Source organism: Protopterus annectens, chromosome 1.part0 (assembly GCF_019279795.1).
Source record: "Protopterus annectens isolate FY-2018-M chromosome 1.part0, PAN1.0, whole genome shotgun sequence".
Taxonomy (NCBI): domain Eukaryota; kingdom Metazoa; phylum Chordata; order Ceratodontiformes; family Protopteridae; genus Protopterus; species Protopterus annectens.
In genome coordinates, this window is record NC_056725.1 from 1,831,749,791 (window position 1) to 1,831,764,790 (window position 15,000).

At 39.6% G+C, this 15,000-nt stretch overlaps 1 protein-coding gene across 1 annotated transcript in view; it reads left to right on the forward strand.

Moving 5' to 3' along the window:
- Window positions 1-15,000, forward strand: part of PLCXD3 (phosphatidylinositol specific phospholipase C X domain containing 3) — a 967,154-nt gene that overhangs the window by 85,020 nt on the left and 867,134 nt on the right. The gene's annotated exons all lie outside the window — the stretch shown is intronic.

The following is a 15,000-nucleotide window of genomic DNA, read 5'->3' on the forward strand; positions in this document are numbered from 1 at the left end:
CCATCTCCCCTTGAAGGCCTGGCTGCTCTGGTCATAGCTATCATTTATTTTGATATTTAATTTTCATAATTGGACATCCCTTTAGAAGGGCATGAAGACACTCTGATTGGTGGCAGTATTACTGTATTACTTTGGAGAAGGGGCACAGCTGGAAATCTGTCAGGCTTTCCCAGAACTGTTTGGATGTGTGAGATTTAAATTTACTTTGAGTGCGAGTGTATCAGAGGTCTTAAACTGGGATACATTGCTCTGAAGTGTGTAATAAGGAGTTACATTGGGGTGGACAGAGGTATATAATCCAAGCCCAGGAAAATAGAGCATGTTCCTGTTGTGCTCTTAGGGGAAAATTGTGAACTATTACTTCTGTATAAGTGACAGTCTGACATTGGAGTCAGTAGTGAGGATTGAAGCTGCTTAGTTACTGACCCAGGATAGTGAGGGATGTCACATTAACTGTTGGTAGTCCGGTCGGGTATTGGCTGGATGTCACATTTATTGGTGCCAGAGGTGTGGGATTTTTAATTGGATTTCAGTAGCCTATGAGTAGTTCTCATTAAGGTGTGCACTCCTGAGAGCCACAAGGTAAACATTCAGAATTTCAATCCACCACAGTTTTATTTATTTTTATTAGTCAGATAGTAAGGGATAGCAGACAAGGATGTCAGCAGAAGATTTTAGCAAGCTGACAAAGATCCATTTGGCTAAGGAGTGTGAATCCAGAGGATTGGTGCATGCCAACCTGACCAAGGAAGCAATGATTTCAGCCTTGGTTGCAGCTACAGCTCAGATAAGCCATTCGGAGGATATCCAGTTTGGTGTTGGTGATCTGCAGCCTGCCGAAATGGGACATTCCACCTTTTCTTCAGAGGACCGGAAAATCCATCTGGAATTAGTGAGACTGTGCCTGGAGGCCAAACATCTAGAGACTGAGGAGAGACTGTGCCTGGAGACCCAAGTTTTAGAAGATGAGGGGAAGCAGTGCCAATACGATCTGCAGACCAACTGGTTGGAGACTGAAGAGAGACTGGGGCTTTTAGAAGCCAAGGACAACAAGACACAATGTGAGAAGAATGAAAGACAGCAGTGGCATGAAGTGGAGCTTCTTACCCAACTGAGAGGGTCATGGAAGTAATGGGGAAGGGAATAACCAGACCCCAAAATCCATACAGGTCAGTAAACTTTTTCCTCAGTACAGGGATGGGAATGACTTTGATAATTGTATTCATATCCTTGACATGGTATGTGGACAATATGATGTTGACCATGAGCTCTGGGTTCAGCTGCTGACTCCCTTACTCCATGGTAAAGCTGTTCAGGCTGTAGCAAAGTTAAATGATGCAGATTGTTTGAATTATGATAAAATGCAATGTTGCTTGCTTGACTGTTTCAACTTATACCTGAAGCTTATAGAAAAAGTTTGTGAATATAGACGCAAGGCAGATGAAAGTGTATGTGATTATATTGCTAAGTTAAGTTAAGTACTTACTTTCACAAATGGGTGAGTGGGTGTCAGGTCACCACTTTTGAGTGACTAATAGACCTTTCGGTGAGGGAACAAGACCTCAGTACTTTGCCTGATGACATGAGAGTCTGGTTAGCAGACCATGAGTGCAACTCTGTAGGGGAGTTGGGGAGAAAAGGGGATCTCTACTTGGGAAGCAGAACACCACTGCATAGGAGAGGGATATACAGTGCTGTACATGGACATAAGGGAACCCATGGGGGGCAGTCTAAACCACTCCAACAGAGTACACCAGTAACAGGGGAAACTACTGATCCAAGTGCATGGTTAGTGATTAGATGTTTCAAGTGTAACCAGAGGGGCCATATAGCAGTCAAATGTCCATCAAGGCAAGGTAAAATGTGAAGGAGCCAGCAAGTGGTGATGACAAACTGCCAATGGTATGTTTTTAGAAATAACTTGTGTGCTGGATTATCACCAAAATGTATATCCTGTCTTAGTAGATGGTAAACAGGTAACTGCTAAGAAGGACACAGCTTCTGATATAACCATTGTGAGGCCTGCAGTGGTTAGAGAAGAGCAGTACTTGCTTGGGCAGTCCATTCCAGTCAGAGTGTTGGGATGCACCCCATTCAAATACCTTTTGCTAGGGTTCATTTTTGACTTGGAGGGTGGAAGAATAAGCAATTAAATAGCTGTGTTCGAGGATATTCCTGCAGATGTCCTGATAGGGAATGACTCTGATGATGCAATTCCTTGTGTACATGCAGTGACACACAGTCAGGCTTGGAGAACGGCATGTAGGTCCGGTAGCCTGAGAGAGACCCAGAAAGATCTCATACCAGAAGCTGGGGCTGGTGTGGTGGCTGTTTCAGAGAAGGTGCTATCTGGTAGCAGTAAGTCTGAAAATAAACCACAGCTGCTGGGAGGTACTGATATTCCCTTGGACACAGTGACTGTGAGGATGGAGGTGAGATGTGATACCCAGAGTGACAGTGAGGCACAGCTGTCAGAAGTTATTAAGCTTCCTGTGTAAAGAGAACTTGTGTTTGAGAATATTCCTACAGATGTCCTGATGGGGAATGACTGTGATGATGCAGTGCCTTGTGTGCATGCAGTGACACATAGTGAGGCTGGGAGACAGGCATGTAGATCCAGTAGTCTGGGAGAGAACCAGACAGATATCATACCTGAAGCTGGGACTGATGTGGTGGCTGTTTCAGAGAAGGATCTATCCTGTAGTAGTAAGTCTGAAAGTGAGCCGCAGCTGCTGAGAGGTACTGATTTTCTCTCGAACACAGTGACTGCAAGGGTGGAGGTGGGTGATAGTAGTCAGATTGACAGTGAGGTACAGCTGTCTGAAGATACTAGGCTTCCTGTGGAAGGGAAGCTTGGGATGGTCACAAATGTAGAGTTGAGACAGACTCAACTTATGGACTCTACATTACAAAGCTTGAGGGAGACGGTTAAGGAAGCACCTGAGGATCAAGGAAGAGGAGCGTCTGTATACGGGAAAAAAGGTTTGCTGTATAAAGACTGGACTCCTAAGGAAGGGCTGGAAGGTGAGGTAGTATGGCTGTTGGTAGAGCCTAGAGCCTACCATCTGCCATGTCTAGCTATAGTCCCTAATATTCCTTTTGCAGGTGATATTGATGTACAAAAGGTGGCAAGTGCTTTGCTAGAAATTTTCATCAGAGTAAGTTTTCCATGGGGAATATTGACTGACCAAGGTGCCAACTTTATCTGAGGCCTGCTGACTTGATTGTGGAAGTGTCGTGGGGTGAAACATCTAAAGACCATCCCCAACCATCCCCAGACTAATGGTTTTGTGGAGAGGTTAAACTCTGCATTGAAGACTATGCTAAGGGCATTTGCAGACCAACATGTGAGGGAGGTCTTGGATAGATTAAGTATTTATTTTATTGTTTTATTTATTTGCAGTTGGTTAACCAGGATAGTCCATTGGGCCAAAAGAACCTGTTTTCAATGGAGTCCTGGGGAGAAAAGCTCCACACACAGATTACACAAATATTACAGTGATTTACATTTTAACAATTTCTGGTTATAAGACAGAACAAAAAATACTGAGGTTACAATCAAAAATAAGATTTTTGTTTTAGGAGAACAGTGCTCTAGTAGGATTAAAAATAAGTAGCTAGATGCAGTAGGCATAGAATTTGCTAGATGCAAATAAGAAGTTGTTTACTAGATGCAAATATGAATTTGCTATCTGGAATTTATGAGATAGAAGACTGGAGGAAGTGGGGAATAGGTTATGAGGGGTGGGAGCAGGAGCATTCCCATGTGGATGTTAGATGTGAGTGGAGCAATTTTTTAAAGGATGGAAGGCTAGTGATGGTACGAATGGAGGGAGGGAGGGAGTTCCATAGGCGTGCTAGGGAAAAGGACAGGAGGTTTTGTCCTGGGGGGCAAAGGGGTCTGTAAACTTCTATTAGATTTTGATTGGTAGATCTGAGTAGTCTTTGTGTGTGGTGCATTTTAAAGGTAGTGGAGAGGGAGGGACAGAGGGATGGCTGGAAAATGAGTTTGTGTGCATAGGTGAGCTGAGTATAGGAGAGGTAGTTGGGAAGCTCTAGCGAGTTTAGTTTGTGGAGAGGTGCACAGTGATGGGTTGATGATTTATTGCTAGTGGCGAAACTGGCTATTTTATTATAACAAGAGGACAGTTTTGTTTTGAGAGATGATTGTAGGTTTGTTAAAAGAGGGGCAACATAAAGAAGGGAGGGTAAGAGAAATGTAGTAAGGAGAGTGAGCTTAGTAGCTGAAGTGAGGTATTGATTGTGTCGGTAGAGCATGCCAAGTTTTTGGTGTTTTTTTTATGTTTAGTAGTAGATGGGAATCGAATTTAAGCTTGTCATTGATTTGGACTCTTAGTAGTTTGGTTTCAGATAACAGTTCAAGAGGTGTATTATTTTGGCTGGTGATGGAGAATAGTTTTCTATCAAAGGTATTGGTTTTAGAGGGGGTAAATATCATACGTTTTGTTTTCCAGAGTTGTGGAACAAGACCTTCTTGGATAGAGTGGTTGATTAGGATACTGATTGGGAGGGCAATGGCTTCGGCAGCTATGCTGAGGAAGTATGAGGGAATGTTATCAGGGGCATTGGTGCATGGTTTTAGCTTCTGCAGGAGTTTTTTATGGTAGAAGTAGGGATAGGTTTAATGGAGAATGGAGGGGGTTGAGAGGATGGGGAATGAGAGAATGAAGATGGACGGGGTGATGGGAGAGGAGAAGTGGAAGTAGGAGGTGGATTTTATTAGAGAAAGAAGAGGTTAGTTTGGAAATGGTGTATGAAAAAAGAGTTGACTTGGGTGGCAAGATCAATGTCGTGTACATTTGGGCAAGGGATTGGGTTTTCAGTTGTAGCAGGTTTTAAGAGGGTAGTTATACCTTTCCAGAATTTTTGTAGTTTGGTTTTATGGTTGCTTTGAAGTAAGGAGAAGTAGATTTGACGGTCTGCTGTGATAAGCTTTTTAAATGAGTTATGAAGAGTTTTGTACTCATTGAGGGTAGAGGTAGATTTGTTCCTTTGTAACGTGCCCAGGCTTTGTCTCTAAGTCGCATGGTAGTTAGTGTGTTTTTTGTTAGCCAGGAGCTGGTTTTGTTTTTTATTCTTTTGGGTTTTAAGGGAGCAAGAGTATCTAGAAGATTTAGGAAAGTAGCATTAAAGTGTGCGATTGCAATTTCCAGGGGTAAAGTTTTTAGGGGGTACCAGTTAAGTGATTTTAGGGAGTCAGAGAAGGCTTCTGGGTTGAAGTTTCTTTGGCATCGGGTACTGATGTAATTATGAGTAACTTGTAAGGAAGAACAAAAAAGAAAATCAGCAGCAAAAAAGTATCAGCCACTGCCGATGAGATAGAAAGGTAAGCAGGTATAGTAGATGTAAAAACCAGATAAGGAGAAATAATTTTCATCAATGAAAATGATGTTTCAATTTAATTATTGTATGTTGTACATGGGGTAAAACTACCAGAAAATACTGGCTCTTAAGCTATTTAGTCAGCTTCATAGGAGAGAAGCCAAAGTAAGATTAAAGTTGTGCTGTCTTTTGGTTGGTAGGTGCTGCCACCTAGTGGTAAAAATGAAGAAAGCAGGCAGGAAAGGTGTGCGGGTCACCTAAACTTTCACTGTGAAAATATCTTGGACAAAGTTGACCTGGGAGGGGAGAGTATTTTCGTTTAGTCCGCGGCAGGCTGCTGAATCGCTTACATGGGAAGTTAGACAAAAGTATATGAGTTACTAAGTAGGTAGTTACAGAGACAGTAGTTGGTTTAAGGCTACCTACATTCACAAAGTTTACTTTAGGGCAGTCTTCACATTAGTTCTATTACTCAATCTAGCTGGCAAGCTCCAGGGAAATGTCAGAGGTATTGCAGGAGGTATTCCTTTTTGTTTTTGAGGTAGGGAGAGAGCTTCTGGAGTGAGGAACTGTAAAATGAGAGGAGAGACAATCTAGGTTAGGTTCTTTAAAAGGTTAAAGTTGCAGGTAAAAAGAGGAAAGAGTACAAGGGGAATATTCAGTAGAGAAGGAATAGTATGCAAGTAATTTAGTAGGTAAATACAGAGCTCAAGAGATAGATGTAGAAGTAATATAGTAGGTAGATAGAGAGCTCAAGGGATAGACATAGAAGGAGGGAAAATATAGAGGGAAAGTGGTGTAAGAGAATAGTAGTAAATGGCAGCAAAAGTACAGTTATTGGATAGTGCCAATTAGGTAAGTTATGATACAGGGTTAAAAACTCAATTACTCTACAAAAACCAACTCTACTACAGTACCCCAGCCTGGAAAAAGGATAGGGGGATTAACAGAAGTAGCTAACTAACAATCAGAGAAATATTACAGGCAGATATAGCACTAATAAAGCAAGTACAGCCAGATAATGCACTTAAAAAAGTGATTTAAATGGCAATGCAGAGTACCTTATAAATAGAGCTTAACTTAGAGAAAACTAGAACATTATATTCTGCCAAGGCTGTCTAAACATTAATAATAGCATAGATATATCCAAGCAGAGTCGTAAGCACTACCTAGAAGTATCAAAAAGTCTTAAGCACTACCTAGAAGTATCAAAAAAGATATCTGTACAAGGCTATGTCTTCTCCATCTGCTAGGCAGATAGACCACTTAATCAAGCAGTTACAGGCAGATAAAGCAGTTAGAAAAAAAAGCAATTAAGATGGAAATGCACAGCACCTTAAAATTAAAACATAGCGTAACAGAGAAAAAAAACTAGAACATTGTATTATGCCAAGGCTGCCTAAGCATTAATAATAGTGTAGATATACCCAGGCGGAGCCATATGCCCTACCTAAGAGTATCATAAAAAGGATTCTGAAGGAGGCTGTGTCTTTACTCACTGCTCTATTATGGTATCTGTTATGGCATGGCAGAATGTGAGAAGGAGAGAAAAAGAAAGCCTTTTTCCAACAGTCAGTAGACCTTATATGGTGGTCGAGCACTAATAATCCTTTTTAGATAAATAGTTTAGAATACAGGCCAGATGGATGATTTGTGAGCAAGTACTACTCCACTCAGCATGTGTAAAGATTTGCACATGTGCTACAACCCACTTTGGTGGCGTTCGTAACTTGTTCAGCATAGTTAGCTTGCAACGTTAAGGAAAAAGCCTCAATGGGGTTCACACAGTGATTAAATTACCATTTTGGGGATAGACAGTGTAGGCAAGCCTAATCTGCAATACCACAGGAAAGTGGACAAACACCAGGCACTGGGAAAGTCCCTTTTGCTGTAAGACTACAATAATATGGTGCAATGAAGCCCACGTGCAGTGAGTTAAACAATATCTGGGAGAGAGAACAAAGCAGAACCTTCATTTTACATTAATTTAGCCCTGTTTCATTGTGACATCTTTCAATTGGCGTGCAATGCAAGCAAGCCTAATCTGTAATGCCCTAGGGAAGTGGACAAACACCAGGCACCGCGAAAGTCCCTTTTGCTGTAGGGCAGGATTAACCATTAAACCCAGTAAGTGTCAAGTGGGTATGGCAGAGGCCACTTACTTAGGACACAGATTGGGAAGTGGCGATATTAGGCCAGAACCTGTCAAGGTGAAAGCGATCCAAGCGTGGCCAGTTCCTGTGACTATGAAACAAGTGAGAGCATTTTAAGGGAGAGCAGGGTACTATAGGAAATATGTGCCCAATTAAAATACCATAGCTGTACCCCTTACAGACCTAACTAGGAAGAATAAACCAGACAAGCTAGTGTGGATCACAGGTTATGAGCAGACATTCCAAAAAAATAAAGAGATTTTGGGAGGGCCCCCCTGTGTTATCCAGCCCAGATTACAATAAAGAATTTATTGTACAGGTATATGCTTCAAATTATGGAGTGGGGGCTGTGCTCAGCCAAGTTTCTTCAGAAGGAGAATAACACTGCAGTGAGGTTAACAATGCCCAGGTGATATTCCCAGGTAGACTGATTTTTCTCAAGCATCAGTTTTCCAGGGTCACTTGAAATTCATGCTTGAGTCATAAGGGGGGAGAAATATGAAGAAAACAAAAACACTGTCATCTGTGTTAGCATGTCTTTCAGGAGGTTTGTGTATATTCTGGATTAAGTTGTATGGTGTGCCAGCATGTCTGCATGTGAAAATGTAAATATGTTTTAAAATGTTGAGTATTTCCCTATTTATACAGAGTATTTAGAGAATCTGTCAGTATTTTGATGCATTTCTAGTTGTGCATGATTGAGAGTGACATTCTAAAGTACTGTGGAGAATCAGCTGAACAGTGCGTGATGTCATTAGAATGTTCCTAGTTGCTAAGTGATTATTTAAACAACTGATTGACAGAAAAGGAACTTTTTCAAACAGCTGTTATTTTTTTTAAAATAAGACAGTTGAGATTGCAGTTTGTCAAGTATTGAGCAGTTTTGTGAAGAACCGCAGTTTGTGAAGAGCAGATGTTAGTGAAGAGTTGCAGTCAGTGGACACACAGAAAAGAGAACTCACCAAAAACTGTAAGCTTGCCTTTGCCTTGCTGTTATGTGTTAGATTGCATTAGGGATAGTGTTCTTTAGTTAGATTAGGAAAGCTTACTTTTAAGAGAATTTTTCTAGAATAATGGACTCCTATCCTACAGTTTAATTTTACATTTTTTGTGATTAAAATCTGGTGTTTATTGAAAGATATTGATTTACATTCTTATAATCGTTTTACTTATTATTAAATGTTTTTCATTACTTTACATTGTGGCTGGAAATCAGTGTTTTTTGTTAGATACTAGAGAGTGTTTATACCTATTTGATACTCCCCAGGTCCCCTCAAAGGCCTGGCTGCTCTGGTCATAGCTATCATTTATTTTGATATTTAATTTTTATAATTGGACACCCCTTTAGAAGGGCATGAAGATGCTCTGATTGGTGGCAGTATTACCAGATTACTTTGGGGAAGTGACACAGCTAGAAATCTGTGTCAGGTTTTCCCAGAATTGTTTGGATGTGTGAGATTTAAATTTACTTTGAGTGTGAGTATATTAGAGGTCTTAAACTGGGACACATTGCTCTGAAGTGTGTAATAAGGAGTCACATTAGAGGTGGACAGAGGCATATAGTCCAAGCCCAGGTTATAGAGCATGTTCCTGTTGTATTCTTAGGGGAAAATTGAGAAATATTACTTTTGTTTAAGTGACAGTTTGACATTGGAGTCAATAGTGAGGACTGAAGCTCCTTAGTTACTGACCAAGGACAGTGAAGAAAGTCACATTAATTATTGGCAGTCTGGTGGGGTATAGCCAGACCAGGTAAAGCAATGTTGCAGATTGCCTCAGTGATTCTCCCCAGTTTATGGACTTGTGATAGCCAGAAGTGTATTACTTCCAAAACCTGATTACAGATTTTCAGATACTACACTGCATTCAACAGAAGCATCCAGATACTTCATACAATAGCCCTTTAATGTCACACATTTTTTAACTTTTCTGATTTTATTTTGTGTTCATTGCAATAACACTATTACTTACTATAGTGATAATGTGTTTTCTTTTGTTGAACTGTTTCCTAGCTGAAATTGTCAAGACAGACCTTCTCTTGACATTCTGTAACTTATTTTTCTGTGTACATCTGCTCCCTCCCCGATGTCACGTTAGGTAGCAGTGCCAGAGTTGGGCCCGAAATATTAAAGTGTGACAGCTATCACTATAAAACAACCCAGTCCTGAAAATCATTTTTCACTTACTTATAACAGAAAAAAAAAGAAAAATGTTCACAAATCATGAAACATTTATGGCAAAACCACTAAAGGATGCATTGCAACAATAAAACAACCATGAAGGTAAGAACAGTGACAAATAAATTTAAGCTAATAATTACATTTATTATTGTGAACTTCTATATAATCTGTAATGGATGCTTATGACCAGCTGACTGTCTTTTATGTTGGACATGCTCATTTTCAAAATATTTAAATTGCACAGTAGCCCAACACTAAAATCACAGCTAATAATCAGAGAACTTAATTACTTTCGTTTTTTGACAGCCAACTGCATTAAACTTAGTAAGGCCTTACTATGTCTAAGCAATTTCATATCCTGTATCCCATCTCAAAAGAATAATTTCCTTAATTACAACCATTTACTCTGTGACATCCCAGCACTGGCCCAGTAATTAAGGAGCCTCAGTCCTCATCACTGGCAACAGTGGGGAGCATACACACTGGGAGGATGACAAGTACACACACAGTAAAGTGCAATTTCTCTTAAGAGCACACAGAGATCAGTCAGTCTGGGGCTGGTTTCTCCTCTTTCCTCCAAATCCCCATTAAGACTCTCTACTGGCTCAGCTATAGAGTCGAGTCCTTATCCAAGATTCCAAGCAAAGTTGTCTAACATTCTCTCTGTCCAGCCAGTGCTTCGTGTCCCTGCCCAAGTAGCTGGCACACACACACTTTGAGATTTGTTTTGCACACACACACACACACACACACACACACACACACACACACACACACACACACACACACACACACACACACACACACACACACACACACACACACACACCAATACCTGGGAAAAGCTGCCACAGGTTTACTAGCTATGCCCCCTTCTGCCCAGACTATAAGGTAGTTACCACTGCCATCAGAACCCCCTTATCAGCTTCTTTAAGGTAGTTAACAAAGGGTGTCCAATCCTACTGAATAATGTTACTATAAATCCAAATGGTAGCCTAACCAAGAGTAAGGCTATTTAGGAGTGGCTTTTACAGTGTCACCATATAGATATACAAGTACTCTAAGAGCTTAAATATGTCTCACAGATATCAGCCACAATGATAGGTTTAAATATATTTAATGATAAATAATAAAAAACAAGACAATATTCAGTAAGTAATCAGTTACATCAGAGTTCAAAATCACAGGAAATATTTAAAAAAACATTGCAGGACAGTCTCAAATAAATAAAGAAAACATCAAAGCCAGTGGTTCCCAAACATTTTCAGTTCTTGGCTTCCTTGTTGAATCCAGGTTTTCCCAAGGTACCCCCTCCCCTGTCAAATTCTAACTAGTCTGTATATGTTATTCAATAACTTTAATAACCCTATACGAAGTTTACTTATAAATAACTATAAGGTGTTTGCTATACAACTACTATATACAAGCCATCTATTCCAAAAAGTAAGAAAATTATCTTCCTTAGGGCCCTCTGGTATGACTTTTAAAGGCTAGTTACCGAATCCTAAAAAGCACATGATGACCAGAACAATAAGCCTATGGGGAAGCCTTGATGAATCACATATGGCCCACATTTTAGAACCACCATTTTTGCTTTTCTTGGAAGACAATGAAGAAGCGATAGATGGGATAGAATCTTCTTCATCTTCCAGCCTCACTGCCAGCCATACCACTTAGTTTGGAATAATTTCCTCAGAGAACAGATCATGTGAACAGCTTACTAAAACATTAATTTCCTGAACTTCTAAACAGAACAATGCTACTCCATGTACCACATTCCTATGTGCCCCCTTGTCCATAAACACTGTTTAATTCATACATTTATCTTTGTAATAAGTACAAAGGTATTGAAAATAATATATAGTGTGATTAGCTCATTTGCAAGGTTGTGTAAAGGATCATTTTCAGCCATGATCGCACAGGCACAAAGTAGTTGTTCACCATTCACTTATTCACACTTGGTAACACTAGATTGACTGTTCAGGTATCTATACTTAGCACAGGGCAACTATCAGCTCACAACGGTACAGCAGATCAACGTGTTAAACAGAAATTTTAAAGGAAATTAAGCAAAATACAGTTGGCTAAAATTATAACGTGCTTTACGTCCTTCCTGAGCACCTCTGTCTTAAGCAGTCAACTAATATGAAAATGAGAATAAAGCAATTCCTTGCATTTGTTAAAACTCCAAAACTAGGGGGAAAATACAACGTTCAGACTCGGTCCCAATACGAGGCCCATAACCTTATTGTATCCTCTAAAATAATTTCTTATTTTTATAGAACATCATTTAAATTTGTGCCTATAAAGCATGCCGAGATTTACTTCTACTCTCCAAGTGTTTTTATTTATTTATTTCCTTCCTTTCAACAAACTGTCCCTCGCAACTCTTTAAAAGGTTTCTTGGAAAATAATGTCATGAAATATGACCACATAACAGCAAGCTACCAAGCAAGTTTCACATGCCTCTTACCTGATACTCTACTCCCATGCTGGTATTACAGGCCACTGTCTGAAAGAAACATTCCTTCTGGCCAGCAGGAAGTATAAAGGTGAGTTTTGTGTCTTTGACCTGGAAGAAGGTGAAGCCCGTCCCAATATAAAAAGAGAAGAAAAACAGCAAAGTCTTAACATATACCATGTTCCACACTAGTAATAACAGCAGCAAAGAACTTGAGAACTCCTGAAAAGCAACCATGACCAGGGGGGAAGAATCAATCAGGAAACTTTCTCTCACATGCCGATTGTCTGTTGGGCTCTGATTCAGTGACACATATTTCAGCCAATGAAAAATGAGGCCATGTGCAACTCTCCCCAGATTATGTACATGCATGCAAGTAGAGAAGAATGTTTTAGTGGGATGGCTTTTGGAGGATGGTTTGGTCCAATCCAGATTGGTTTTGAAGCAACTCCTTTAAATAAATATATTTACTATTGATATACCCACCAGGCACCAACATGTTTGTCTTGATGAAATTTAAGATGGTGGTTATACCAGTCCTGGGAGTATATATTGCTGTGGCTTAACAGCAAAAGCCAAGTTAAAAATAACAAAAAGTTGTTTATTCTGTATGCAAACTTAACTGGAAGTGAAAATGGACTGCTATAATTTTGTCTGTAGCTGCATGGTCAACAAAACAGAGATCTATGAGGCAATCTACAAATAAAACAGAAAACCAGGTTTACAGGGGCATACCCCTTCTATAGCTATGTGCAGCCACAAATTAAAGCGTAAACTAATAGTTTGCGGTTTATTTTGCGGCTAAGCTTATTAGTTCGCGCCACCCATGTGAGGAAGCCATGGCTCCCCAGGGTGCCATGGCACACACTTTGGGAACCTGTGATCTAAGCTATACTTAACTACATTCCTATCTGAATCTAAAAGAGTTACTATGCCCTAGAAACTTACAACAAGGCACTTGAAGAAGGTGGTGATGAGTGGATGTTCTTGTTAGGTCAAAGACAAACTACAAAATGCATAGCATCTCCCTGAGAGAGTTCTTAAATTAATATCAAATATTACTGCTGGGTTAGCTTGGATGACATCACTTTTTGTCACCTGAATTCAGTTCCCACGTTAAACCCCATTTGTCAGAGACTAACATAATTTAGTATCTCCCTATGAAAAATACATATCTCTCAGATCTTTGCAGATCGTGGAAGTCATAAAACAATAAAACACTTCTACATCTCAAACCTAGTAATTACTTCTCTTTCAAGACAATACAAAAACTTCCAGCTTTAGACATTGTGTCTGCTACTGCAATGAAACTGAGAGATAACATATTTTGTCTATGACCCTGCTATAATGTAATTTAACCTCAACTATGCTTAAGTTTTGCAAGCTAATCTCCTGTTAAAATACATACATCTAAACAATTACAATAGTGTATAAAAATATCTCTTCAGCACACGTGTCTATGCAATAAGACATGCAGTTCTAATATAGTGGCAACACAAGCAATTCCATCCTGGTGATATTCACAAATGGCATATAACTATTTACAAAATACCAGATAACTGGGCTGGCAATATCTCCTTCTGTCACACGTCTATATAAATCATATTAATATTCACAATGACATAGAATTATTTACAAAATTCCCGATAGCTGGGCTGGCAGTGTGACATGCTCCCCCAGCATTTTTAAAATATGCTAACTCATTACACTCCAGAAAGTATGTTGCCAATTACCTCTCTCTCTCTCCCCTCTCTTATCCACTAATCCTTTAGCATTTGCTATCTATTTAAGAAAAAAATATTGGAAGTCTACTTAGGGTATAAAATACCTGCGCTCTTCTTAGGGTATAAAATACCTGTGCAGATTCTTCCAAGTAAAAATTCTAAACCTTCTATACTTTGTTTGCATACTGAGCAGCCATACAGATACGCTCCATTGTTCTTCATAAATTGCCATTCCAGTCTCTCTTCCCAATGTTTTCTAAACCTCTCTGACTGAATCTTATAGTCATAATGCAATATTTATATGTTCTATTAATTGCCATTTTCTTTTAAGTAGTTTCTGTTCTTGACACGTTTAAAGACTCTATCAGAACTGGTCTTTTACTTAACACTTGCCTATCCCTTTCTCCTTCCCTATTAAGTTGGAGAAAAGGATATGAGTTCCTCCTCCAGAATATGGACAGTTGAGAGGTATTGTTCAGTCTGTGACCCCTGAGAATAATGCCCAGATTAAGAAATGGATAAACAGAGCTTCTTAGGACAGTAATGGCTGTCATGGACACTGTAGTAAGATGTTGAGTTTTTGGTGGCTGTTGTCAGTTACCACTGAGAATTAAGGCTATCAGCTTTGAACAAGCTGTTTCCTGTAATTCAGGGTATCTCTACCACAGACCAAGTTTTTGGTAAGACTAATGCATCTGAGAAAAACTGACAGACCATTATTTGCTGTGGCATTGTGCTAGCATCAGGTAGACCTGCTCACACTGTAAAATATAATATGTATGAATGCACTGTTTCTATACCAATAGTTTCTTTGATGTGCTTAAAGCATTTGTGCAAAAAAATAAATAAATAAATAAAATGATGGAAAAGCATTTACCATTACCATGGCTAAAGTTTAGCACAGCCTAATCATAAGGCTCTGCATATGAAGGATCAAGGCATAGTCAATCAAAAATGTACCCTGATCTCAAAAGATTGAGAACATGCTTCACCTACTTAAATAATACTAAAATAAGTGTTTTTTTCATGTGTCCTTTTCCATACCCTCCCGAAACTAAAATACACTAACTCCATAGTTACACACCTTGAAGAAAAGTTAATACTCCCAAGTAGTTGCATTCTTGCACTAGCAATCCACC